The sequence below is a fragment of the Pan troglodytes genome, chromosome 9, assembly GCF_028858775.2.
Source record: "Pan troglodytes isolate AG18354 chromosome 9, NHGRI_mPanTro3-v2.0_pri, whole genome shotgun sequence".
Classification (NCBI taxonomy): Eukaryota; Metazoa; Chordata; class Mammalia; order Primates; family Hominidae; genus Pan; species Pan troglodytes.
Window position 1 is genome coordinate 124608364 of NC_072407.2, and position 27699 is coordinate 124636062.

Genomic DNA, 27699 nt, shown 5'->3' on the forward strand with positions numbered 1-27699 from the left:
GAAACAGGTCGTGCAGGGCTACCGATGTTTAGTCTGGAAAAGACATGCAGAGATGAGGAAGATGTTGAGGCAGGACAGAACCAGGCTCCTGTTAGTCCAACAAAAGTTTACTGAGCAGTGACTTTGTGTCAGGCACCTGGGAATTGTGCCGCATTCTGAAGGTACAATCATGAATAAGACCCTGACCACAAGGAGCCCCCAACCTCTTGGAGAAGACAGACTCAAGCAGGTGACTTCAACATAATGTGGTATGATGAAGAGGGAGGGAGGGTATCTCTCCTCTAATAGTGAAAGGGCTGTCAACTGAAAAACGGATGCCTATTTTGTGAACTATTTTTTTTTTTTTTGAGATGGAGTCTCCCTGTCACCCAGGCTGGAGTCCAGTGGTACAATCTTGGCTCACTGCAACCTTTGCCTCCTGGATTCAAGCGATTCTCCTGCCTCAACCTCAACCTCCCATGTAGCTGGGATTACAGATGCACACCACCACGCCCAGCTACTTTTCGTGTTTTTAGTAGAGATGGGGTTTCACCATGTTGGCCAGGCTGATCTCGAATTCCTGACCTCAGGTGATCTGCCTGTTTCGGCCTCCCAAAGTGCTGGGATTACAGGCGTGAGGCACCGTGCCCGGCCTATTTTGTGAACAACTTTAATGAGTGGTTATAATTGCTGGGGACAGGGTCAGATTTCAGTTCACAAGAAAAAACAACTTTTGGAAACCATTGGCCCACGTACAGATGCTCGACCTCCTCAGCGAGAGTTTTCTCTGATTCTGAGTGAGCACAGCAGAGCTTCCTGGTTAGCCTCCTCAGAAGGACCCAAGCATTCTGTGTTGGAGTCAGGAGCATACCTAAAGTCCCTGGGGGACCAGGCTGGGCCAGCCTGCAGTAGGGACATGGCCTCTAGGGGTGTCCTTTATGGATCAGCTTCTGGATAGCGGCTTTCATGGGCATGATTCTCAGGTTGGTTAGGGATGGATTATCCATACCCCAGGGCTGAGGGGATGTGCAGTGATGAACTGATGGAATTGAGCAATGGCCTTAGGAAAGATGAGCCCTCAGCATTCGCTGGTTGGGCAAGCATTCACTGGCCAGCCACTGTCTGGCCTCTGGGCACGTGACAGTGAGTTGCGCTCAGCATTTTGGGAAGGGGTTAGTGCTGAGAGAGGCCTCAGCAAAGGAGATGGGAAGCAAGTCCAGTGTAACCAAGCCAGGGCAGAACAGCCACCTTAGGAGGAAGAAAAGCAGCTGTTGAGCTGGGGATGCAGGCCCTTGAAACTCAGGAGGATTTGAATTTGTAACAGTTAGGAGGCTGAAGTTTTCAGCAGTAAAAGGAATAGCCTTAGCCAACCTTTAACTCCTTACCATAGAAAGTTCCAGGGCTGGGCGCGGTGGCTCACGCCTGTAATCCTAGCACTTTGGGAGGCTGAGGCGGGCGGATCACAAGGTCAGGAGATCGAGACCATCCTGGCTAACATGGTGAAACCCCGTCTCTACTAAAAATACAAAAATAAAAATAAAAATTAGCTAGGCATGGTGGCGGGCGCCTGTAGTCCCAGCTACTCGGGAGGCTGAGGCAGGAGAATGGCGTGAACCCGGGAGGCGAGCTTGCAGTGAGCCGAGATTGCTCCACTGCACTCCAGCCTGGGCGACAGAGTGAGACTCCGTCACTTAAAAAAGTTCCAGAAGGCCTGGTGCTCTTTCTATTGTCACTGCAATTTCTGATGATGGAGAGAATGTATATTGCAACCCCTTTTTTTGCTATAGAGTCCAATCCTATCTCCTTGTTTGGTCCTCTTTGCTCTGGAATTGCTCTTTCTGCAGAGGGGATTTTCTACTTTAAAAGAAAAAGAAGATCATGATGAAGAAGGAAGTACTCTCAAATTTCTTCAGCCTTTCTCAGCTTACTGCTGGACTCCTGCCAGAATACTAGAGTATCTTTTTAGAGCTGCATATCTAGGGTTCAGGATGCCTCTTTTTCTTCCTTCCACTAATTTCCTGTTAATAGGGCTGTGTTGTTGTTTTTCCCACACACATTTATTAAGTGTGTGCTCTGCTAGGATCAAAAGAAACAGATATGGATAGAGAATGAGCTGCCACCTTGGTGCTCCCAGTCTAGTAGGGAAAACAAAAATAAAAATTAAATTATATCAAAATAAAAAAAGAAAACCAAATAAGTATATAGCAGTCTGCTAAGTGCCCACAAACACAGAGATGTAAACGGTGCTATGGAATCATGAAAGAGCTAGTGAAAATAACTCGAGTTGGGGCCCCTCGTTCCTCTGAAGAGCTGGATTTTGTCAAGTGAATTCATATTAGATTCTCAAAGGTGTTGGAGGTAAATACCATTCAGTCATCTCTTATGTGCCAATCATAAGCCATGGCACCTTACAAACATTGTCTGTCTTTTTTTTTTTTTTGAGACGGAGTCTAGCTCTGTTGCTGAGGCTGGAGTGCAGTGGCGCGATCTCAGTTCACTGCAAGCTCCGCCTCCCAGGTTCACGCCATTCTCCTGCCTCAGCCTCCCCAGTACCTGGGACTACAGGCGCCCGCCACCACACCTGGCTAATTTTTTTGTATTTTTAGTAGAGACGGGGTTTCACCATGTTAGCCAGGATGGTCTTGATCTCCTGACCTCGTGATCTGCCCTCCTCGGCCTCCCAAAGTACTGGGATTATAGGCATGAGCCACCGCGCCCAGCCCAAGCATTGTCTTTCTTACTCAGCACAGCAAAGCTCTGCAGTTAGTTTTTTTTTTTTTTTTTGAGGCAGAGTCTCGCTCTGTGGCCCAGGCTGGAGTGCAGTGGCACAATCGCAGCTCACTGCAACCTCCGCCTTTTGGGTTCAAGCGATTCTCCTGTCTCAGCCTCCTGAGGAGCTGGGATTACAGGCGTGCACCATCATACCCGGCTAATTTTCGTATTTTTAGTAGAGACAGGGTTTCACCATGTTGGCCAGGCTGGTCTTGAACTCCTCACCTCTGGTGATCCACCCACCTTCGTCTCCCAAAGTGCTGGGATTACAGGCATAAGCCACCATACCTGGCCTGCAGTTAGTATTAATAAACCCATTTTACAGATGAGGAAACTGAGTTTATTAAACATGCACCATGATTAAGTGGCAGAGCTGGGTCCCTAACCCAAGTTTTCCTGGCTCCAAAAACCTTTTATTAGACCCATGTTTATGGTGCCTCGGTTTCTGCTTTGCTGGTTTATTTTTGTTCCTGGATCACAGCTTTAAACTTGCACACAGAGCTCTAGCACCCTGACTGGCAAATAAGCATTACTGGCAATGCAGCCAGCTGCTGTTTCCTGTGTTTAGAGACCACATTGCAGGAAAGTGTTTTAAGAGTTGTTTTGAGTGTTGGTTCTGTTCCTCCGTGTGAAAGTGTGGATGCTGTTCTGAGAAAGAGAAAGGTGACACGGATGCTCAGCGTTCTGTGGCAGTTCCCATTTGGTGGGGATTTGGAGAGGAATTGATATGTCACTGGATGAGATCAGAGTCTTTGTTCTGTTTGGTCTGAGACCATGTGGCATCATGAAATCAATGGACTGTGAGGTCAAAGTTCTAGAACTAGCCCAGCCGCTGTTCTGTCCTGTGACTTTGGGTAAGACAGTTTATGTCTGCTTTGCCCATCTGTGCAATTTAGTTCTTCAAAGCTGCAAGGAGCACCTCTGATGAGCCAAGCACTGGGGTCCATGGCCCCCAGAGATAAACAGGATGTAATCCTGGCCCCAGTGAATTCCTGAGATTAGGAAGGAGATAGACGCATACACAGTAGATAATCACAAAACAAGGAGGCACCTGCTGAAGGCAGAGCCCATTTTCCTCCAGTTTGCAGCGGACCATCTTGGAACTGCAGGGTATTTGGAACTTCTTTACAATTAAATAGAGAGAGAGTGAGAGCTTACATTTGTTCTGAACCTACTATGTGTAATTTTACTCTTTTCCCAATCCTGCGGAAAGTAGTAAGCAGTACTTCCATTTTACAAATGAGAAAAGCAAGACAGATACATTAAAGGATTTATCCCACTCGGAAGTGACTGCGCCAATGCACTTAAATTCATCTGGCTTTAGACCCCTCAGCTCTCCCACCTCACCCTAACAGCCCTTGTAAGATTTCACTAAAAAAATTTTTGGCTGGGCGTGGTGGCTCAGGCCTGTAATCCCAACAGGGGAATTGAGAGGCTGAGGCAAGAGGATCGCTTTGAGCCCAGGAGTTCGAGACCAGCCTGGGCAACAAGGAGAAACCCCGTCTTTACTAAAAAAATACAACAACTGGCTGGGCGGGATGACTCACAGCTGTAATCCCAGCACTTTGGGAGGCCGAGGCAGGTGGTTTACCTGACGTCAGGAGTTCAAGACCAGCCTGGCCAACACGGTAAAACGTGTCTGTACTAAAAATACAAAAATTAGCTGGACGTGGTGGCAGGTGCCTGTAATCCCAGTTACTCAAGAGGCTAAGGCAGGAGAATCGCTTGAAAACCTGGGAGGCAGAGGTTGCAGTGAGCCGAGATTGCGCCAGTGAACTCCAACCTGGGCAACAAGAGCAAAACTCCATCTCAAAAAAATAATATATACAAAAACTAGTTGGGCATGGTGGCACAGGCCCGTAGTCTCAGTTACACTGGCTGAGGTGGGAGGATTGCTTGAGCCCAGGAGATGGAGGTTGCAGTGAGCCAAGAATGTGCCACTGTACTCCAGCCTGAGTGACAGAGCCAGACCCTGTCTAAAAAAAAATTCTAAATAGCGACATTCCAACATCCCTGCATTATTGAACTGTTGTCTCCCTGTCTTTCCCTCAGGCTCCCTTCTGTATTTCCTGGCATCACTGTCACCTTCTGGCCCTTCCTGCTCACCTTTGCCTCCCGCCCCCAGGCTCTTCTGTGTGACTCAGCCACCTTTATGAAAGCCGCCTTTATCACTCAAGCCCTTGCATTTTCAACACCTCTGGGTCTTGCTTATGTTTGTTGATGAATCCATGGATAACTTCATCCTGGGTACATTTTTCTCTTAGATGAAATGTTATACAGTCGGCCCTCCATGTCCATAGGTTTTGAATTTGTTGTTTCAACCAATTGCAAATCAAAAATATTGGGGGGAAAAATTGCATGTGTACTGAACATGAACAGAATTTTTTCCTGCCATTATTTCCTAAACAATACAGAATAACAACTATTTACATAGCTTCTATGTTGTAATCGGTATTATAAGTAACCCAGAGATGATTTAAAGTACACAGGAGGGTGTGCATGGGTTATATGCAAATACTGCACCATTTTATATCGAGGACTTGAGGATTTCGATATCTGAGGGAGGTCCTGGAATCATTCCCCTATGGATACCAAGGGAGTACTGTATGTTCTTTTCAAATATTCTCTCCTTTGAGAAAATTTCTCAGGTTGCATTATCCATTCCTAACTCCTCTATATACTACATTCCCATCTCGAGGCAGAATGTGTTTATGTGCGTCTGTGCTGCCCTGGAACATTGTACATACCTGATGCCGTGCCTCTGGTGGAGCACTTACCATTATCACATCATCAAAGTCAGCTTATGTCAGTTTCCCAGACTAGACTGTGACTCCTCGGAGAGATAGTATCTTAGTCTTTTATCTTTCCCTAGCCCTTTGCATGGTGCCTGGTACATAATAAGCACTCCATTCATTCATTCATCTCTTTAATAACCTTTTATTAACATTTATTATTTCGTATACCCTGTGCTAGCTGAGATGGTGCCATTGCACTCCAGCCTGGGCAACAAGAGCAAAACTCCGTCTCGGAAAAAAAAAAAAAAGGCTCTTATAAGGGTACTATTCTGCTTTTGAGGCAGAGTCTTACTCTGTTGCCCAGGCTGGAGTGCAGTGGCAGAATCTCGGCTCACCACAACCTCTGCCTCCCAGATTCAAGCAATTCTCCGGCCTCAGCCTCCTGAGTAGCTGGGATTACAGGTGCCCACCACCACCCCCAGCTCCCACCACCATGCCCAGCTAGTTTTTGTATTTTCAGTAGAGACGGGATTTTGCCATGTTGGCAAGGCTGGTCTCAAACTCCTGACTTCAGGTGATGTGCCTGCCGAGGCTTTCCAATGTGCTAGGATTATAGGCATGAGCCAAGGGCACTAATCTCATCATTAGAATTCCTCCCATGAACTTGTCTAACCCTAATTACCTCCCAAAGGCCCCATCTTCAAATACCATCATATTAAAGGTTAGGGCTTCAATATATGAATTTTAAGAGGAAACAATTCAGTTCAGTTCATATCAGCCATCAGTGACCTGGAGAGAATACCTATGTGACTGAATGGTGGGAATTTGAGGCCAGGTGGGACCCTACTCCATCCTGCCACAGCCCTGTCAGCTAGCAGGGGTCACAATGGGGACCATCCTCTCTGCCCTTCTTTCCACTGTGACTGCACTCAGCCTAGATCTGTCTGGCTGACCCATGTTCCTTTGAGTCCAGATGTCCAATAAGAAAATAGAAACCACAAGAAGTGAGAAGGGAAATGCCTGCAGCCTCTAGGAGTGAAGATGGTGAAGGCTGAATCTCTTTCCTAGGTCTCTCACTAACCACTTGGGATCACTTCCACATGACTCACTAGTATATGTGACGGTCCAGCAGGCACTGCCACCATCATCCCAGGACCCACTGCCCGGAGGCTGAAAGGTGTGTTTTCAGGAGCTGATTGACCCTTGTGCTCCACAAAATAGTCAGTCGTGGGGAGGGGCTGCCATTCCCAAAATCTCTTAAGAGTTTCAGAGCATTCAGAGTTTGGAATGCTGTGGAACAAATTCCTCCATCAGTTAGGAGAATGAGTATCCACTTATGAGGCATGGCTTAGAGCAAAGGAACCGCACACCAGGATTTAGAAAGTGTGGGCTCTAGTCCCAGCTTTTCGCCTGATTTGCTGCATAATCCTGGGCAATTCATTTGTTCCATTCCAAATAACACTCATTATACCCCATGATGTACCAAGAACTGTGCTTGGCTGCTGGATATGCAGGAATAAACAAGGATGCCTCTGTGTTTAAGAGCCGTAGTGTCATAACCATGTAATTCAGGCTGTGAAGAGGTACACGAGGTACTAAGAGACCTGACTAAAAGCCACGTAGCCCAGAAAGCACAAGACTCACAGGATCCAGGAAGGATCCACTCTAAGGAGGTGCCACTGGAGCTGAAGTTGGGAAGACAGGGAGTTGGGCAACTGGACATGTTGAGAGTGAAGGGGTGGGGCGAGGAGGGGATAGTGTAGGTGAAGAGGTCAGTGCGTGCATAGGCATGATGGATGAGAAATCCTGGTGCACCAAGGCAGTGTGTTTGGGGGCAGAGGAGCTGGAGAAGCTGGCGACAATCCCATGGTACTAGGGAGTCTCAGTTTATTTTGAAGGCCCCGGAAAGGCACCAAAGGATGGTGAGCAAGTTGACGACGTAACCAGATTTGTCTGAGAGAGCATAGCCTCGCCACTCAAAATGTGGTCCTCAGACCAGCCCTTTTGGTACCAACCAGGAGCTTGTTAGAAACATAGAATCTCAGCTCTACCTCAAACCCACTACATTAGAATCTCCACTTTAATAAGATCCTTAGGTGATTGGTATGTACACTGAAGTCTGGGACACCTTGATCTCTAGCAAGGACCAGCAAACTCCGTAAAGGGCCAGAGAGTAAATATTTCAGGCTTGGCTGACCATATGGTCTCCATGGTGGCTACTCAGCTCTGCTGTTTTGCAATAGCAGACACGGATGATATATAAACAAATAAGCATGGCTGTGTTCCAATGAAAGTTTATTTGTGAGCACTGAAATTTTAATTTTATATAATTTCCATCAGTCACAACATGTTGTCATTCTTTTGATTTTTTTCTTCTTTTCTTTTCTTTTTGGTTTGAGATGGAGTCTCTCTCTGTCACTCAGGCTGGAGTGCAATGACACGATCTTGGCTCACTGCAACCTCCGCCTCCCAAGTTCAAGTGATTCTCCTGCCTCAGCCCCCTGAGTAGCTGGGATTACAGGCGCCCACCACCACGGCCGGCTAATTTTTGTATTTTTAGTAGAGATGGGGTTTCACCATGTTGGCCAGGCTGGTCTCGAACTCCTGACCTCAAGTGATCCATCCGCCTCAGCCTCCCAAAGTGCTGGGATTACAGGCGTGAGCCACCATGCCCAACCAATTATTTTAACCATTTAAAAATGTGAAAACCATCTTAGCTCACAGGCTGTACAAAAGCAAGAGGTGGGCTGGTTTGGCCCCTGGGCTGCAGTTTGCTGGCTCTTGATCTGTAGGTTTCTGGATCTTCAGCTTCAAATAAAACCTCCTGAACTATATGCTTCAGAGAGTGATTGTGAAAATCAAAGGCACGGGGAAGGACACCTACACTAAGTCCTTATTTTCAGATCAGGAAATAGAGACTCAGAGTGGGACAGTGACTTGCTGAGAGTAGCACAGCGTGTTACTGGTTAGGACTTCAATGCAGGTCTGCTGCCTTCCTATCAAGTGCTCTCCCTTTATTTTTATTTTTGAGACAGAGTTTTGCTCTTGTTGCCCAGGCTGGAGTGCAATGGCGCGATCTTGGCTCACCGCAACCTCTGACTCCTGGGTTCAAGCGATTCTCCTGCCTCAGCCTTCTGAGTAGCTGGGATTACAGGCATGTGCCACCATGCCCAGCTAATTTTGTATTTTTAGTAGAGATGGAGTTTCTCCATGTTGGTCAGGCTGGTCTTGAACTCCCGACCTCAAGTGATCCACCTGCCTCAGCCTCCCAAAGTGCTGGGATTACAGGCGTGAGCCACCGTGCCTGTCCGTGCTCTTCCTTTATTCTATGCATAACTGATTTGAAAGGAGAACCAGAGTCTTATCTTTTCTCCTCCACAACAGAGCAGAGTAAAGGATGCGTAAAAGGCAAATTAACCTTTTTTCTGATATGTTACAAATGGTTAGTTAAGGGCTTTTTAATGTCAGAGCTGCTGTGTCAAAGCCAAAATGCTGTGAGCAGCCTGTCCCAGGGCAATGTGTTGTCCAGAGCAAGACCCGAGGCATTTCAATACCTGAAATAAGATACCAAAACTCTTTTTTATTTAGCAAAATAAAAGTTAGATTAGGTGCTATTCCATAACAAATGAAGTTTGGCTAGAAATTATTTAATTTATTCGTATTTGTTTTTGTTGAAACCTTGCTCTTTCATAGTAATTAATGAATCATTCATTGTAATAGTTACTTAAAAGAATAATAGAATGAATCAAGCATTCCATTTGTTTTCTTATCCATAACTGTAGGGTGTCTAAGTGATTTTTCTTGTGACAAAACCAAGACATTGTTGATTTCTTTAAATCCACCCAAAATTTCTACATACATAGCCCCAACTCTGGCCCTATTTCTTCTTGTTCTAGCCAGATTCCTCAGTCAAACAGGAACAGTGCTCACAGAGGAAATGGAGTTTTGCCTTCTTGTACCTCTGATGCTTTGGTTTTGGACACAGAAAGGCAATGATGAGATTGAGAATATAAGTCCCAGACAAGCCACACTGAACAGTGCACTCTGAAATCATGTATGTAGGAGGTCCTCGGGGAACATGGATAAGCTTCCCTCCAAAGAAAGCCGAGTCCTGGGAAGTAGGGACCTGGTCATCCACTGTTTGAATGTCCTGTTCCTTGTTCTTCCACCATGACACTGGGATACCACACTGTCTGCAGGGGTAATAGGCACAGGTTCATATGCATTCTTCTGTACACACATGCACACACACACACACAGGCACATGCATGCAAACCCACATGCTTACCCCTCTGGCTTGCTTGATCCCTTCAGGGTTTGAAAAAAAGATGCTTCTATTTGGAGGCTGGTAGAAGCCTGTTAGGTTACTGAGTACTTTTGGGGAAGGGACACAAAGAGACAAGTCATCTGTTGCCATCACACAACTGCATGGTCAGCGTGTCTGCGATCCACGATGCTCTGCCTGGGTTTGGGAAGCCTTGTGTGCTGAGTGTGGCAGCAGCAAGGCTGACTCATCACTGCCACCCAGGGTGGCCCAGCTGTCAGAACAAGATGGGCCCATCTCCTGTCTGTTCTCCCTGCCTTGTCAAAAAAGCACCAGTCGTGAATCATCTGCCCATGTACAGCCACTTGGAAGCTCGGAGGGGTCATTGAGAGGATAGTGAGTGCAAATTCTCCTCCTGCGTAGTACCCTGCCGACCCTGCCGACGCACCGTGAGGCCTTGGACAAATTGCTTTTTCTTAAATAATTAATTATAATAGTTTTCATTTATTTAGTAGTTGACTGTGTGGATGGTACAACAGAGCCACCAACAGACGCAAGTCTGACCCACGGGACCAAGCTGCCTCTCACCGTCCAGTATGAGATCTCATCTCATCCTCATGGCAGTTATTTGATATGGATGATAGTTATATTCCCATTTTTATAGATGGGGACGCTGAGGCGTTCACTTGTCCTGAGAAGTTCACTTGTCCCAGTTGTGGGGCAAGGAGTGACTCTAACCTTCTGACTCCAAATTCCATATTCTTTCCAGTCTGCCTTTCCCGAGTTCGTATCTTTCCGTGTAAAAAGTTGAGAAACACTTCTTTCTCCTTCATTTGGTTCCTGGAGCCTGAGATGCACGTCTCTTTCTAACCGAGAGCTTCTTTGAGGAAGATGGTAATTAGGACACTAGGGGCCAGCTCTCCTCTCATTCTCTCCTGGCAGGGCTAGAGGAATAACCCAGCTCTGGGCTGCCTGTAGCTTCCCCTCCCCTCCAAGAGGGAGCTGCACCAAGCCCAGCACTGTCATGGGGAAGCTTGCTCTGTAGAATTCACCAGCCATCCTACAGTGATTATAAATATAATAAACTACTGATTAAAAAAATTTAATGGAAATTTTCTAACTTATCCTAAGGTAGTAAGAATAGTATAACAAAACAAATGCGTCAAGCAATTCATCCTTGATCCTGTTTCATCAATACCACCCACTTCCCCACCCTCCCCATATAATTTTGAATTAAATTTTAGAGTGAGGCATGGTGGCTTATGCCTGTAATCACAAAACTCCGGGAGGCCAAGGCAGGAAGATTGCTTGAGCCCAGGAGTTGGTCTTGCGGCCAGCCTGGGCAATACAGTGAGACCCCATCTCTACAAAAAATAAGTTACCCAGGCGCCTGGTGGTGCATGCCTGTAGTCACAGCTACTTGGGAGGTTGAGGTGGGAGGATCCCTTGAGCCTTGGAAGTTGAGGCTGCAGTGAGCCGCCACTGCACTCCCGCCTGGAGACAGAGTGAGACCTTGTTTCAAAAAAAAAAAAAAAAAGTCTTAGATGTATCATTTAGTCTGTATTTCAGTTTGTATCTTTAAAAGACTGTGACTATTTAAATTATGACCACAGGGCCTGGCATGGTGGCTCATACCTGTAGTCCCAGCAGTGTGGGAGGCCAAGGCGGGCAGATCGCTTGAGGTCAGGAGTTGGAGACCATCCTGGCCCACATGGCAAAACCCCGTTTCTACTGAAAATACAAAAATTAGCCGGGCGTGGTGGCGCACGCCTGTAATCCCAGCTACTTGGGAGGCTGAGGCAGGAGAATCTGGAGGCGGAGGTTGCAGTGAGCTGAGATTGCGCCACTGCCCTTCAGCCTGGGGGACAGAGCGAGACTCCTTCTCAAAAAAATAATAATAAAAATAATAAAATAAAATATGACCACAGGATCATTATCACACCTGAAAAATAATTACTTAATATTATCAAATATCTAGTCAGTGATCACATATCCTCAATTGCCTTATAATTTAAAAAAAAATTTGTGTGTGTGTGTGTGAGCCAGGTTTCAAATAAGATCTATACTTGAGATGGAGGGTTGTGTCTTTTAGTGTAGTTAGCTTCCCTGCCCAGTCTTTTCTGATTTTTTTATTTGTAATTTTCTTGTTGATGACCAGGTCTAATGTCTAAAGTCTCCATAGCCCAGATTATGCTGATTGCAGCCCTGGATGGCAGGGAACATCTATTTCTTGTAGTTCCTTTAAGTTGATAGTTAAGTCAAGAGGAAACTATTAGTTTTTAATATAGATCTCATTTGGATCAAAAGCTCACTTGACCAAAAACTCTTGATAAAACATCAGATACAGCACACATTCTTATAGAAAAAAATGGGAAAGTCGCTGAAGAATAGACTGAGATGAGACATTTTGTCCTATTATACACATGTACAAGGCGTATCCTAGAGTCTGTGTTCACATTCAACCCATCTAATAAATTGGCTGTAGAGACAAGATTGATCAATGAGGAGTGATCTAGTGAATAAGCATTTATTGAGTACTTACTATGTATCTGCCTGATACTAGGTGCTAAGAAGTCAAAATCAAATAAGGAAGGCCTAGTCCTGGCCTGGGGTTGCTTATCTTCTAGAGAGAGACAAGCAAAAGTTAGGAATGGTGGTATATTGTGAAAATGCTGTGTGTACTTATTCACAGATAGCAAGAGCGGCAGAGAAGAGTGTGTGTTAACCTCACTAAAGCAGGTGAGGCTTCCTGGAAGGGGTGACATATTATGAAGGATGAGGTATCAACAATTTTAGAGCAGAAAATATTTGGTTCAGTTTCCTGAATTTGGAGAAGTAAAGAGGAACTCAAAGCGATGCAGGTTTGTGTTTGTTGTTGTTGTTGTTTTGAGACAGAGTTTCGCTCTTGTTGCCCAGGCTGGAGTGCAATGGCTCACTGCAACCTCTACCTCCTGGGTTCAAGTGATTCTCCTACCTCAGCCTCCCAAGTAGCTGGGATTACAGGCGTGCACCACCACGCCCAGCTAATTTTTGTATTTTTAGTAGAGATGGAATTTCTCCATGTTGGTCAGGCTGGTCTCGAACTCCTGACCTCAGGTGATCCACCCACCTTGGCCTCCCAAAATGCTGAGATTACAGGCGTGAGCCACTGCGCCCAGCCTGTGGTTATTTTTTAAGAGAGCCTTTCAACAAGGCTTCCAAGTAGAGGCTAGAAATCCTTATATAACTGATAAATCATTTGTCCAGATGTTTCATTCCTTCATTCTTCTGGCTCATCAACATATCTTCACGGGCCGTGGGTCTGAAACTGCATTATCTTGCCCCCCGGCAAGAGGAAAATACTATCTTTTTTCCACCAATTCTGGGTCTTTTCCTTGGATTATCACTGAATTTGCAGCTGATGTTTCTGCAGCCTCAGAATAGGAAAATATGGTGAAAGTCCATTGTAACTTCAGTGGAAGGACAACTGCCTTGTTTTTCTTCTTTATTTGCTTATTCTCTGTCCCATATCCCCACCCCCGGGATGTAGCTTTTTGAGAGCAAAGACCTTGACTGTCTTATTCATTACTCTGATTCTCCTGCCTGGAAGAGTGTTTGCCACAGAGCAGGTGCTCAAGAAATACTATAGAGCAAATTAATTTATCTTTGTCACTCTTACCTAGGGTAGGGTTTCCCTCTGAAAGTGTCTGCCTGTGAGTACTCCAATTTATAGGCAGAGATGGAGTTTTCAAAATATAAAGTGTTTTAATCTGACACATCCTCGTGATAATGAAAATACTTCTTTTTTACTATTATTATTTTTTTGTGTCGCTCTGTCACCCAAGCTGAAGTGCAGTGGTGTGATCTCGGCTCACTGCAACCTCCACTTCCTGGGTTCCAGCGATTCTCCTGCCTCAGCCTCCCGAGTAGCTGGAATTACAGGCGTCTGCCACAATGCCCAGTTAATTTTTTTTATATTTTTAGTAGAGACGGGGTTTCAGCATGTTGGCCAAGCTGGTCTCGAACTCCTGACCTCAGGTGATCCACCCGCCTTGGCCTCCCAAAGTGCTGGGATTACAGGCGTGAGCCACCACACCCGGCCAGCACCTCTCATTTTTATAGCTCGTTACATTTTCAAAGCATTTTCACCTCGTGGGGTCTTCCTCGAGCTTCATAGCAGCCCTATTTGGATACAGGCTGAACAGATGATGTTACCACCATTTATTGAGGAGAAAACTGAGGCTCTGAGAGGTTAAGTTGCACAAGCCCACACGCCAGGGAGGAGCAAAGCAGGTACCGAACCCAGGCCTGCCTGGCGCTCTTTCTGCAAGACCACCCGTCCCTTCTCTCTCTGCTCATGGAAAATAAAGACTAAAAAGAGCAGGTTTCTTCCCGGGTCACTTCCTCCCTGACGAAGTCCAATCCCAACTATGGCCTTAAGTGGTTTGGAGTCCTTTGGGGAACATGATTATTTGGGGCTGCTTAAGTGCTTAGCAAAAAGTCTGCCAGACAAAGTCTAAGTGGAGCTGAGAGAAGCAGATTTTTTCTCCTATGAGCTGAGTCATGTCGAGGAAGAGACAAATGGCTACCAAGGAGAAATATGTAACTAGACTGGTCAACACGCATGGTGGAGCATGAGACAGCAGACTCAGGTACAGTTATTCTGAGAGGAAGCACAGGGCTTGACTCCAGGGTGTGGATCCGGAAGCAAACGTTCCTCCTAACCGGGATCCAAGGATGTGTTGCCAGTGGAGTGGTCGATTTATAGGAAAGGTGGAGATGGTACTGAGATGGTCTTAAATGTTAAGAAAACAACCATAAAACTTGTTTGGGGGCTGGATCTGTGCAGGATGAGTAAGGCTTTTGGCCGTGGTGTGCAGGGAAAGAACATGGCCCTGGAGGAAAAGCCATCCAGGCTTGTTAATAGAGCGCCGTGTGCAGGCGTTTGGGAGGAGAATGGAGGCCAGAAGGCCCTGTCTCTTCTTCCTACCCTACCACAGATGCCTTAGTGAAATAACTAGTCCGGGTGTTGACTTTTTCCCTTTCCTAATCCTATGTGCCAGCTTATCTCAGACAAATCAACCCATCTCTCTAAGCCCTGTTTTTTGGTAAGTAAAATGAAGATTTTTTTTTTTTTCTTTTTTTTGAGACAGGGTCTAGCTCTGTCGCCCAGGCTGGAGTACAGTGGTGCGGTCTGGGCTCACTGCAACTTCCACCTCCCAGGTTCAAGCGATTCTCCTGCCTCAGCCTCCTGAGTAGCTGGAATTACAGATGTGCACCACCACGCCCAGCTAATTTTTGTATTTTTAGTAGAGATGGGGGTTTCACCATGTTGGCCAGGCTGGTCTCGAACTCCCGACCTCAAGCTATCCACTCGCCTTGGCCTCCCAAAGTGCTGGGATTACGGGTGTGAGTCACCGCACCTGGGCAAATGAGGCTATTTCTATTCTGTACCTCCAGTAAGATACAGCAAATACAAAAGTAGAAAGTCTGTCATAAGCCACAAAAATGGTAGATGATTTTGATGGCATCATGGTAGACACTTTAGCAGTGTGTAATACATATAAGGTCACGGTATTTCCAAGTATGAAATAGCTGGCAACTTGCCTTCCGCTTGGGCTGCCTGCCTGATTCTTATTTAGCAGTGATGACTGATGAAATGACTTGCCCTTTGATTCAAACCTTCCACTTAACGTGGTCCCTCACAGCACTGGGCCTCCAGTGGGGAGGTTTTATATTACTCTTCTGCGAAGGGGAAAACTTTAGAACTTGAGGAAGATGGAGAGCAGGTGTGTTGTATTGGGGGGGCAGATGAGTGAGGAGGGACCACGAGAAAGATATTAAGCACCTACTGCATGTCCTCTGCTATGCTTCTACTATGTGTTTTGTATGCTGTATTTATTTCTTTCAGCAGCCTCCTTAAACCCATTTTACAGATGAGAAAGTTAAGAATTTGCACAGCATCACTCAGTAAAATGGGATCCGCATTTTAATCCATGTGTGCTTGAAGGCCAGCCTCTGCATTTCCCCCACCACTCCTCTGAGTCTTGCTATTTCTCCATGATCATCTTCTTCCTGGTGCTCCCGTGTCTCCAAGATGAGAGAATTTGCCAAGTCATGAAGCCAGTTCTGTCCTGTCTTACCTCCCTATCCTGCCATCAGTGCCTCATTTAAATACCTAATAATAATGATATCATAATAGTTAAGCAGAGATAGATTATACATAAATTTTGTTTTCTTTTATTAAGTGGTTTTATTTTTGCTTCTCTGCCTGACTTCTTTAGAACATAGGGGTCTGGGCCACTCGGCATGGCAGGTGCCCCAGCCTTGGAGAAAGAACTGTTCAACTGCCTTGGTTTCCCACCTATTTACTGCACACCTCAGGAACAAAGGGAGAAGCTGAGGGGACTTCTTGGTTTTAATTGGGGTGATGACAATTGTGTAGAATCTGAACCTGTTAAAGCACTTCCTCAGGATCCAGACACCGAGAGGGATGGGAGTTTGCCTTTCTTTTTCTTCCTTCCCTTCCTTCCCCTCCTCCCCTTCCTCCTCTTCCTCCTCTTCCTCCTCTTCCTCCCCTTCCTTCCTCCCTCCCTCTTGCTCTGTTGCCCAGGCTGGAGCGTAGTGGCACGATCTCGGCTCACTGTAACCTCCACCTCCCGGATTCAAGCAATTCTCCTGTCTCAGTCTCCCGGGTAGCTGGGACTACAGGCACATGCCACCACACCGCTAATTTTTGGGTTTTGTGGGTTTTTTTGTTTTTTTTTTTTTGAGACGGGGTCTGGCTCTGTTGCCCAGGCTGGAGTGCAGTAGTGCAATCTCGGCTCACTGCAAGCTCCGCCTCCCAGGTTCACGCCATTCTCCTGCCTCAGCCTCCCGAGTAAGCTGGGACTACAGACGCCCGCCACCACGTCTGGCTAATTTTTTTCTTTCTTTTCTTTTCTTTTTTTTTTGAGACGGAGTCTCGCTCTGTCGCCCAGGCTGGAGTGCAGTGGCGCGATCTGGGCTCACTGCAAGCTCCGCCTCCTGGGTTCACCCCATTCTCCTGCCTCAGCCTCCCTAGTAGCTGGGACTACAGGCGCCCGCCACCACGCCCGGCTAATTTTTTTGTATTTTTAGTAGAGACGGGGTTTCACCGAGTTAGCCAGGATGGTGTCGATCTCCTGACCTCGTGATCCGCCTGCCTGGGCCTCCAAAAGTGCTGGGATTACAGGCGTGAGCCACCGCGCCCGGCTAATTTTTGTATTTTTACTAGAGACGGGGCGGGGGGGGGGGAGGTTCCACCATATTGGCCAGGCTGGTCTCGAACTCCTGACCTCTGGTGATCCACTTGCCTCGCCCTCTCAAAGTGCTGGGATTACAGGTGTGAGCCACCGCGCCTGGCCAGCTGTTGGTTATTTCTGATGGGCTTTTAAATAGCCCCACAATGTAAAAAGTAACGTATGTTTATTGTGTAAATTTTGAAAAGTATGGAAAAACCCAAAGAATAAATACCATATTATTTATAATTATGTTTAAATTAAACAAAATTGAGGTTATTACTTCGCAATTTGCTGTCAATTGTTTGTCTAAACATTTTTCTGTCAATTATTTGTCTCAAATGATTTCTCCTGCATTTCTAGTACATGAATATACTATTTAATCAGTTCCCTATTTTTGGAAAACTAGGTCATTTTATTTAGATGAATATTCTTACACACGAATTTTTGTGTCCTGAATAGCAGAGTGGGATTAAAAGCCTTTAGTTTTCTCTTTTGTAAAATGGAGGTTGTTTCCAGAAAACTCTCAAACTGGGTTTTTCCTCTGCCTTTACACCGCAACAGCAATCATCAACACCGAGGAAGCCTTCTATGAACACATGTGGAGGTTTTCCCCACATGGCAAGCAGCGGACACCAGCTAGTATCCTCCAATTCAGTTCCAACACTGTCTACCTGGAGATAGCCTCAGATCCCACAGTGGGAGGGCTCTGGCCCCAGACTGCCCTCATCCCCACCAGTTGCAAGTCCAGGCTTCTGGAACTTCTCACTAACTGCCTTCAAGTTGGGAGTTATAACCCCCTCTTTTGGTTCAATTAATTTGCTGGAGCGGCTCACAGAACTCAGGGAAACACTTACGTTTACTGATTTACTATAAAGGATATTGCAAAGGATATAGTTGAGGAGATGTGTAAGGTGAGGTATGGGGGGAAGGGGCATGGAGCTTCCACGGCCTCCCCTGGCGCCACCCTCCAGGACCCTCCGTGTGGGCAGCCCACCAAACCCCGCCTTCTTGGGTTTTCTTGGAAGTCTCATTACCTCAGCATTTCTTCCCCCAGGGTGGGACATTCTCTGGGGAGGGTCTTCTGACCCACAGTCAGAGGCCTGCTTTGGAAGATTAAAGTCCTGCCTTAGGGCAGGTGAATGGTCAGAGAGATTCTGTTTCCTGAGGCCTGCTCCTGAGGCAGGAAAACATATATATATATATATATATCCAATTATACATATATATATATATCTCTCTCTCTCCAATTATACATATATATATATAAAATGAGGATTCTATATTATAATACATGTAGAGTTCTTAGCACAGTGCCTTACATATAGTTAGCTCTCCATAAATGGTAGCTACTATTCTGAGCTTACTTTACATCTGACTTTTGGTTTTAGTAAGTGAAATGCTAAGTAGAATTACGTTCTCATGGTTTTGAAGGGTGTGTGGTTGCACTGTGCTACCCTATCTGAAGTTCAGGTAGCCTCTGTGACATCTCAGCGGCCTCAAAGATGGGGTCCTGGCAGTCAAACTGCCGCTGTCCCAAGCATCCCTTGCCAATATCTTCTGGCCTCCGAATCCACTGGCTGTCATGAGCCCAGCAGCTGCTAAAGTTTAGATACATATGCATGGAGAGCCAGTGAGAGACACATAGTGCTATGCTCCCTCCAAAACTCAACGCTTGTTGCCTTATTTCACATCGGTTGTGAATGCCTCGGTTGTGGGAATGATGGCTGAGGGTGGTGTGCGCTGCTAGTGGAAGAGGATTCTCCTTAGGGTACAGCACCTGGGAGAGTTGAGTCAGAATTGTCATCTTGCGCTCTGTAATATGCTACTAATATCATAGTATTTCCGAGCTGAGGAACTTGATCATTGGGCCCGATCTTCTCACTTCTGTGAAAGGCTGAAGCCCAGAGTGCTCAAATGGTTTACTGAAGGCCACGAAGCAAATTAGCGGTAAAGCCAGAACCAAACCCCGGGTCTTCCGGACTCCTCCCCTAGGCAGGATTCTCCCCCTGGGTTATGCTCATTTCCAGCAAATGAAAGGTCATGGTTAACTTGTTGTCCAGATATGTTTGCCTCTCTCCAAAACGGAGTTTTTCTCCTGAGAGGTTCATCACTGGAAAAACGAAACCACATGGCTGTGTGTTCTGCTCTGTGCCTTTGCCGGGCCTTTCCTGCAGAGAATTCTGGTAACATCATCAAGAAGCAGGAAGGAGCTTTTACAAGGTGGCTCTGACTCCTTTTCTTTCCTCTCAAATTTTATACAACTATTTGAAGCTGGCTTTTGTAGGTTAAAGTCACTCTTTTCTGGACAAATCTTCTGCAGCCAAGCAGCATTTCTCTGACTTCCTTGGGTGCAAACTAGAGGAAACTGGCCTTTGTTAGCTCAGATGCTTTCAACACAGGCTGTGAGTGAAGAAAGAGCAGCTGTAACTCCTTTCCTCTCGTGCAGGGAATGCAGTTAGAAAAACCAGGCCAATGTTTTCTCCCACCGGGGTGCTGCTGGACTCTCACTTAGCTCCTCAGTCAATTTAAGGCTTAAAATCTTTATTGAAAAGTGTTTTTATTCAGCTTTCAAAGATACCAGTTCATCTGTTATTGCTGTAGCCACCCACCACTTGCGGGAAAATCCCAAAATGTGGGTATTTTACAAATGAAAAAGAGACATTTCTGGAATCAATGAAAAGGCTGCCTTGCCTGGCCTTCTGCTGGGTAGGTGTGGAGCTGGTGATTTTGCTGAGTCCCCTGGCTTGAGCAAAAGGCTGTGATGGCCATTTGTGACGGGGTTCTGTGTTTTGGGCAGGGTTTGCTTGGTGGCTTTGCTGGGCTCTCAAAGGACACAATCAGTGCTACCCCCAGGCAGGCCCAGATCCATCTGCCCAGGATCTGGCTTCTGATCATGAAGGAGGGCGGTAGGTCAGACAGGATAAGCTCAGCGTCCAGGCCAGAGTGGTAGTTAAGAACACTGGAGCTTTTCAGGCCTCGTTCCATGTGCTGGCTCTGCCACTTATAGAACCTTGGACAAGTGATTTAATCTCCCTAAGCCCAGATTTCCTCACTTGGAAATTGGCATCAATAGAAGTACCTACCTCACAAGATGGGGATAATTAAATTAGATAATGTTGACAGAGTGCCTGGCAGATAGTAGGTACTCCATATAAGTCAACAATAAATTTAATATGTTTATGGTTTTACTGACCTCAACTCCAGGGACTTTTGGGATTGCTAAGAGAAGAAAGATGAATATTTTCTTACTAAACATTAGTAAAATATTTTCTTGCTAAACATTCATTCTTTTCTTCAGACAGTATTTAATATCTATTGATTACTCACTGTAAGATGCCAACCACTCTCTAAACCTTGGGGACACAAAAACAAGAAGCTCATAATTTACCGAATTACAGCAGCATAGAAACAAAGAATTGCAGAGATGTGGGATACACCCTACAGTAAAGGTGATATTCAGGGGGTATGGTGGGAACAGAGAGGAAGGAATGCACCCTTGGCTTGGAGAATGGGCCCCGCGAGCCTTCTCAGCAGGAATGTGGAAGACAGTTTGCATACTGCCGAGGGCACGCTGGTCAAAGACACAGTATGTGCTAAAACTCAGAGAAGGGAAAGACAGGGTTTGTCTCATACGATCGGAGAATATGGGGAAATAGCCAGAGATGCTTTCATTCCACACATATCTATGGAGTGTCAACTAATGCCAGGTACTGACAACAGAAATAGAAGACACATTCCTCCCTTCAAGGAGTTTAGAGACTGGTAGGGAGAGAAAGGACAAGTGCATTTGTGATTATAGTGTGATAAGTGTCCGAGTGAAGAGACCACCAAACAGGTGGTGTGTGAGCAACAAGGCTGTTTATTTCACCTGGGTGCAGGTGGGGAGAGTCCGAAAAGAGAGTCAGCAAAGGGTGGTGGGATTATCATTAGTTCTTATAGGTTTTGGGATAGGCGGTGGAGTTAGCAGCAATGTTTTGTGGGCAGGGGGTGGATCTCACAAAGTACATTCTCAAGGGTGGGGAGAATTACAAAGAACCTTCTTAAGGGTGGGAGCGGTTACAAAGTACATTGATCAGTTAGGGTGGGGCAGAAACAAATCACAATGGTGGAATGTCATCAGTTAAGGCTACTTTCACTTCTTTTGTGGATCTTCAGTTGCTTCAGGCCATCTGGATGTATACGTGCAGGTCACAGGAGATATGATGGCTTAGCTTGGGCTCAGAGGCCTGACAATAAGTGTGTGGTGGGCACACTGAGAAGAACGTCTATTCTCCACCCAGAGTGGTAAGGAGAAACCATCAAGGGAAGATCACACACCCTAAGACTTGAAGATTTTAGAGTTGACCAGTTGGAGGAAAAGTAAAACATTCCATGAAAGGTACAGAATGGACAAAGTCATGGAGGGATGAGTGGGCATGGGTCATGGGAGGAAAAATAAGCCTGTAAATGAGGCTGAAATAAAGAATGATGGCCGAGCGTGGTGGCTCATGCCTGTAATCCTGGCACTTTGGGAGGCTGAGGTGGGTGGATCACTTGAGGTCAGGAGTTGGAGACCAGCCTGCCCAACACGGTGAAACCCCGTCTCTACTAAAAATACAAAAATTAGCCAGGCATGGTGGCACATGCCTGTAATCCTAACTACTGAGGAGGCTGAGGCAGGAGAATCTTGAACCCGGGAGGTGGAGGTTGCAGTGAGCCAAGATCGTGCCACTGCACTCCAGCTTGGGTGACAGAGTGAGACTCTGTCTTGAAAAAAATAAAAATAAGAAAGAAAGAATGATGAGGCTAAGCGATGCATCCATTCATTCAGTCATTCACCCAGTTGTGTTGTGTGCTTACAATTTTCCTATGTGACATTTGAAGCTCTGGGGATGCAATGATGGAGGCCCAATCATAAGGTCGACTAGGGCACGCAGGTGGTATCAGGTGGCCCATGCAGCCTGATTTGGGTGATATGTAGACGTGACATTAGGAAATGATGAATCACATAATGAACAATTTTTCTTTTTACAATTCTAATTACAAAGGGTGAGGGGCTCAGTTCAGAGCCTATTATCTTTAAAACCTCTCTAGTACTTGTTAATCTCTTTTTTATGAGAGCTATAGGCCTTAGGTTCAGAACACTGGCAGGGAGGGGATGTAACAAGAATTTAGTAAGATTCCTTTGTTTCCTTTTTTGTTTTGTTTTTTTAATGGCAAGTGGTACTAGTTTTCTGTTTATGGTAAAAATAACATTTTCTTCAAAAGTTATTTGAATAAAAGTAGATAGGTTATTTTAATGAAACTTACTCAGGCCAGCATGGTGGCACATGCCTGTAGTCCCAGCTACTCAGGAAGCTGGGGTGGGAGGATCGCTTGAGCCTGAGAGTTGTAGGCTGCAGTGTGCCACGATTGTATGTGTGAATAGGCACTGCAGTCCAGTCTGGGCAATATAGCAAGACTCTGTCTCTAAAAAAACTTGGAAGGAAGGAAGGAAGGAAGTTACTTAAATATAGTACAGTATAGATATTGATATAGAAAAATTAATGGGTTGATGATAGAAATGGCTGAAGTCTTGGAAATGCTGTTATTGATAATCAGAAGACAGTGGAGGGAGTTTTAAGTTTTAAGAGTTTTAAGCACAGGGCAAGGAAGAGCTCCTAAAACAAGCCTTGTTTGGACTGTGGGTTCCTTGAGTGTCAAGATTTAGTGTGCCACATTGGATTTGAAAACCCTAGCTGTTAGCATAGAACACTTAGCCTGTGCTTAATTTGAGGTATGCCAGGGTATGCCATTCACCACTGATGTGCTTTATTTTTATTTTATTTTATTTATTTTTCTTTTCTTTTCTTTCTTTCTTTTTTTTTTTTTTTTTTTTTTTTTTTTTTGAGGTGGAGTCTCCCTCTTTCCCCCAGGCTGGAGTGCAGTGGCATGATTTCAGCTCACCACCACCTCTGCCTCCCGGGTTCAAGCGATTCTCCTGTCTCAGCCTCCCTAGTAGCTGGGATTACAGGCACCTGCTACCATGCCCGGCTAATTTTTGCATTTTTATTAGACACGGGGTTTCACCATGTTGGCCAGGCTGGTCTTGAACTCCCGACCTCAAGTGATCCACCCGTCTTGGCCTCCCAAAGTGCTGGGATTGCAGGCGTGAGCCACCGCGCCCGGCCCACTGGTCTGCTTTAAAATTCAAAACCTTGCATTTATTTCTTCTATCCACTCCTGTCATCACTCAGTTGCATGGATGCCTGGAAGGAGCTTGAAGCTCTGGCATGATCTGATCAGAGCCTGCGGATGGGTGGGAGTTTCCAGTACTCGTGCCAGCAGGCTGGTGAGCATATGCATCCGGCTCCTCCTCTGCAAACATGCTGAGTCCTCCCAACCTTGATAACGCTTCAACCCCTTCTGGGAATGTCTCCTTGAGTGGTGAATGCTAATAAGTGTCTGATGCTGTCGCCATTTCAGTAGCTCTTAGGAGACTCTGTGGTTTTCTTTCCTTTTCTTTCTTTTCTTTTTTACTTTTTCCCCGTTATCCGTCAGCATTTATGCACATCGTGTTTTATGCATTGTGATCCTCTTAGTGCCTTGGATATGTTGTTTGGACCTTCAGTTACACTGTGCCTCACTCCCTGGAGGTCTAATGATGCTCAGGAAAGACAGAGAAAAGAACTGCCTTGCAGCATTTTTGCATCAACACATTGATTCCTACATCCCAGCCATGCCCAAAGTGGTTAAAAAATGAAGTTTTCATTTAGAGCTACGGGTGGTAGTTTAGAACTGTTGGGAAGTTACTTAATAGTCACATTGAGCTTATGTTTCCACTCAGCCTGATAACCAAATAGTTTTTTTATTTTTTATTTTATTTTTATTTTTTGAGACAGAGTCTCACTCTGTTGCCCAGGCTGGAGTGTAGTGGTGCGATCTCTGCTCACTGTAGCTTCCGTCTCCCAGGTTTAAGCGAATCTCCTGCCTCAGCCACCTGAGTAGCTGGGATTATAGGTGCCCACCACCATGCCTGGATAATTTTTGTATTTTTAGTAGAGACGGGGTTTCACCATGTTGGCCAGACTGGTCTTGAACTCCTGACCTCAGGTGGTTTGCCCACCTTGGCCTCCCAAAGCGCTGGGATTACAGGCATGAGCTACTGCGCCCGGCCCCAAATAGTTTTTAATTTCTCGGTAATAAGCCGGCAGGATTTTAACCTTAATGAGGATTTCTTCAGGGCCCTACGTTTCTTTTTCTTTTTTCTTTTCTTTTTTTTTTTTTTTTTTTGTTTTTGAGATGAAGACTCGTTCTGTCACCCAGGCTGGAGTGCAACCTCTGCCTCCTGGGTTCAAGCGATTCTCCTGCCTCAGCCTCCTGAGCAGCTTGGATTATAGGCACCTGCCACCATGCCCAGCTAATTTTTGCATTTTTAGTCGAGGCAGGGTTTCACCATGTTGGCTAGGCTGGTCTCAAATGCCTGACCTCTGGTGATCCACCTGGCACTCCTAAAGTGCCAGGATTACAGGAGTGAGCCACTGCACCCAACCAATACTACATTTCTAAATCTATATTTTCAAAGACTTTAGCTAAAGACTAGAATGTGTAAGTTGCACGTGTGTCCGAGCTATGCCCACCCTTTCCTGGGCCGTGTTTAGTACCGCAGCCACATCAGAGCAGAACTGCAGGTGGCTAATGGCCCCTGCCTTCCCATCTGTACAGAATACACGGAGAGCAGCCCAGTTCTAGGGCAGGCCAGAGTCTGTTGACAGACATTTCTCCTTATCTTGTTTTCACATCAGCTGCAGCACGATTTCTGTTCAGAGCAAGCGTGGGTGGGGGTTCCTCCCGCCCTGCCCTGTGCTAGCTGTTAAAATAGGAGGGTGGTTTACCGTATTGTTTTTCAAGTAAAGATCAGGCCACCAGGAGTTGGTGACTCCAGTGGGTCACTGGCGGTGTTTGTTCATAGCAAAGAAAAGTCAGCCCAGCTCTTTTGGGGATACATCAGTAATCTACACAGCAGCCATTTGATTTTGAAGATTAGGGTTTGGGGGAAGTTTGAAGTTTTGTTTGACTGCTAAGAGGAATTAGATAGCTCTCAAAACATTTTTCAAACTCAAGTAATTGGACTCTCCAAACAACGGGAATGGTGGCATAACAGACCACTAACATTTCAATTGCGCTTTCCAATCGACAAAGTACTTTTACATATGTGATTATTCCCTTTATTACAGAAGAGAAAACTGAAGCTCAGAAATCCCAGCTATTCAGGGGGCTGAGGCATGATAATCGCTTGAACTGGGAGGTGGAGGTTGCAGTGAGCCGAGATCGCAACATTGCACTCCAGCATGGGCTACAAGAGCAAAACTCCGTCTCAAATAAATAAATAAATAAAATCCCAGTATATGGTCTGCACACACTACACGTTTATACCCACAACTTCAGATTAGAGTGAACATTAATGACCGTACTGAAGCAAATAGAGTTCCAGAGATTTCTAGTGACTGAGGGCGCTAGAATTCGAACCCAGATCCACTGCCTCCCACTTCTGGATCCTTTTTCCTCCACCATCCTCCCTCACACTTGTTTCCATCTTCTTGTCCAACGTGAATTGTTTATTTGCTGCTTCAGCATACAGCACCTCAGTACCTTGATAGTCAGGACTTAGGTTGGGCAGGATAGCCACATTAAATAAGCCAGGATTGAGTCATTGCGTTGCACCATAGATACATGGGTTTACAGCAACTTAGAATAAAGAAAAGAGGAAGCAGCTGCTGTGCTGGGAGCTTCATAGACCTGACACTGTCCAAGGGGGAGTATATTTATATACCTCCTCATTTAATTCTCAAACAGCCTCCGGAAACACATTCTCTCATTTTCATCTGACAGTTAAGAGCACTGGGGCGTGGCGATGTAAGGAAACTTGCCGAAAGTTGCATAAGGAGTCAGTGGTGGAGCCTGCATTTGAACCTAGATTTGTCTCATTCCAAAGCCAGCCCTGTCCAACCCACACATTCTCTCAGTGAGGAAACCAGGGTGGTGGAATGACTGCTCTGGCAAATTAAGGGCAGAGCTGGGCTCAGCCATGTAGTCTCAGTGTTCTCGCCAGTATACCTGGCAGATCTCTTCTCTTAGAGTTGGAATTCTCCTCTGTCCTATTAGATGAAAAGTTGTCAACATTGCAGATGACCTCCTCTCCCCCTACCCATACTCCCATAGTCACGCCAAATTTTTGTTGCAATTCACACCAGGCATGGATTTCTATCTTCTGTTGCTCCCCGCCTTCCAAAATCTTCCATGCCCCTCATCTAGGCTCTGGCAAAAGTTGTTCCCAAGTAACACTATGTGACCATTTGAATTTTACATTTTCTCCCTACCTTGCAACAAGGCAGGAGAGAATGGCTTTGGAACTATAGAAAATTAGGATGATATAAGGCTAAAGAAGAGCAAGAAGATGGATGCATTATGTAATGAAAACTGCACTCACAGTATGGGAGAGCCTGGGGCATATGTTTGGTAAGGCAGGTGCCAGCTGTGAGGATACTAGAAACCAGGTGTGGGAGCATCCTGGGTGCCGTGTGTGGAGGCTCACTGAGTTGCTACAATGGTCAGAACCTAAAGCTAGTTCCCTAACTCCCAATGATCCCACAGCCCCCACATTCCATCCACCCGACACCCAGCACTCCCCATGCCTCTGGAAATCTATTTGCTTCAGTACGGTCATTAATGTTCACTTTAATCTGAATTTGTGGGTATAAATGTGTAGTGTGTGCAGACCATATACTGGGATTTTATTTATTTATTTATTTATTTGAGATGGAGTTTTGCTCTTGTAGCCCATGCTGGAGTGCAATGTTGCGATCTCGGCTCACTGCAACCTCCACCTCCCAGTTCAAGCGATTATCGTGCCTCAGCCCCCTGAATAGCTGGGACTGCAGGTGCCCAGCACCACACCCAGCTAATTTTCATATTTTTAGTAGAGACAGGGTTACTCCATGTTGGCCAGGCTGGTCTCGAACTCCTGACCTCAGGTGATCCACCTGCCTTGGCCTCCCGAAGTGCTGGGATTCCAGGCGTGAGCCACTGCGCCCGGACTGGGATTATTTTTAAATCTTTTCACCCCTGATGGAGGAGGGGCATGGGAGGGAACTGGTATCTATTAGGTACCTGCTGTACCTAGGTTATTTAATCCTCATGGCAACACTCAGTGTCTTACAGATGGAAAAATGTGATCTTCATCTTAGAGAACTCACAACTCAGAGGAGTGTGGCACGTGGAGTCACAGAATTGAGTTTGAATCTTAGGAAGCTGCTATGTGTTCTTGGCATTTCCTGCAACCTCTATGCTATCTCTTCTTCTGTGAAATGCCTGTGGATAATATCATCCACCTTCCAAAATTATTGTGAGAAACACATCAGATGACTGATTTTTCTTTTTAAATCTTTCTTTCTTTCTTTCTTTTCTTTTTTTTGTTTTTGAAACAAGGTCTCCCTCTGTCACCAGGCTATAGTGCAGTGGTGCAATCTCTGGTCACTGCAACCTCCGCCTCCAGGGCTCAAGCGATCCTCCCACCTCAGCCTCCTGAGTAGCTAGGACTACAGGCAAACACCATGACAGCCAGATAATTTTTGTATTTTTTTGTAGAGACATGGTTTCGCCATGTTGCCCTGGCTGGTCTTGAACTCCTGAGCTCAAGTAATCTACCTGCCTCGGCCTCCCAAAGTGCTGGGATTACAGGCATGAGTCA

General features: G+C 45.9%; 1 protein-coding gene across 6 annotated transcripts in view; it reads left to right on the forward strand.

The window, feature by feature from the left end:
• The window catches only part of UBASH3B (ubiquitin associated and SH3 domain containing B), a 158339-nt gene that overhangs the window by 16329 nt on the left and 114311 nt on the right, over window positions 1-27699 (forward strand). The gene's annotated exons all lie outside the window — the stretch shown is intronic.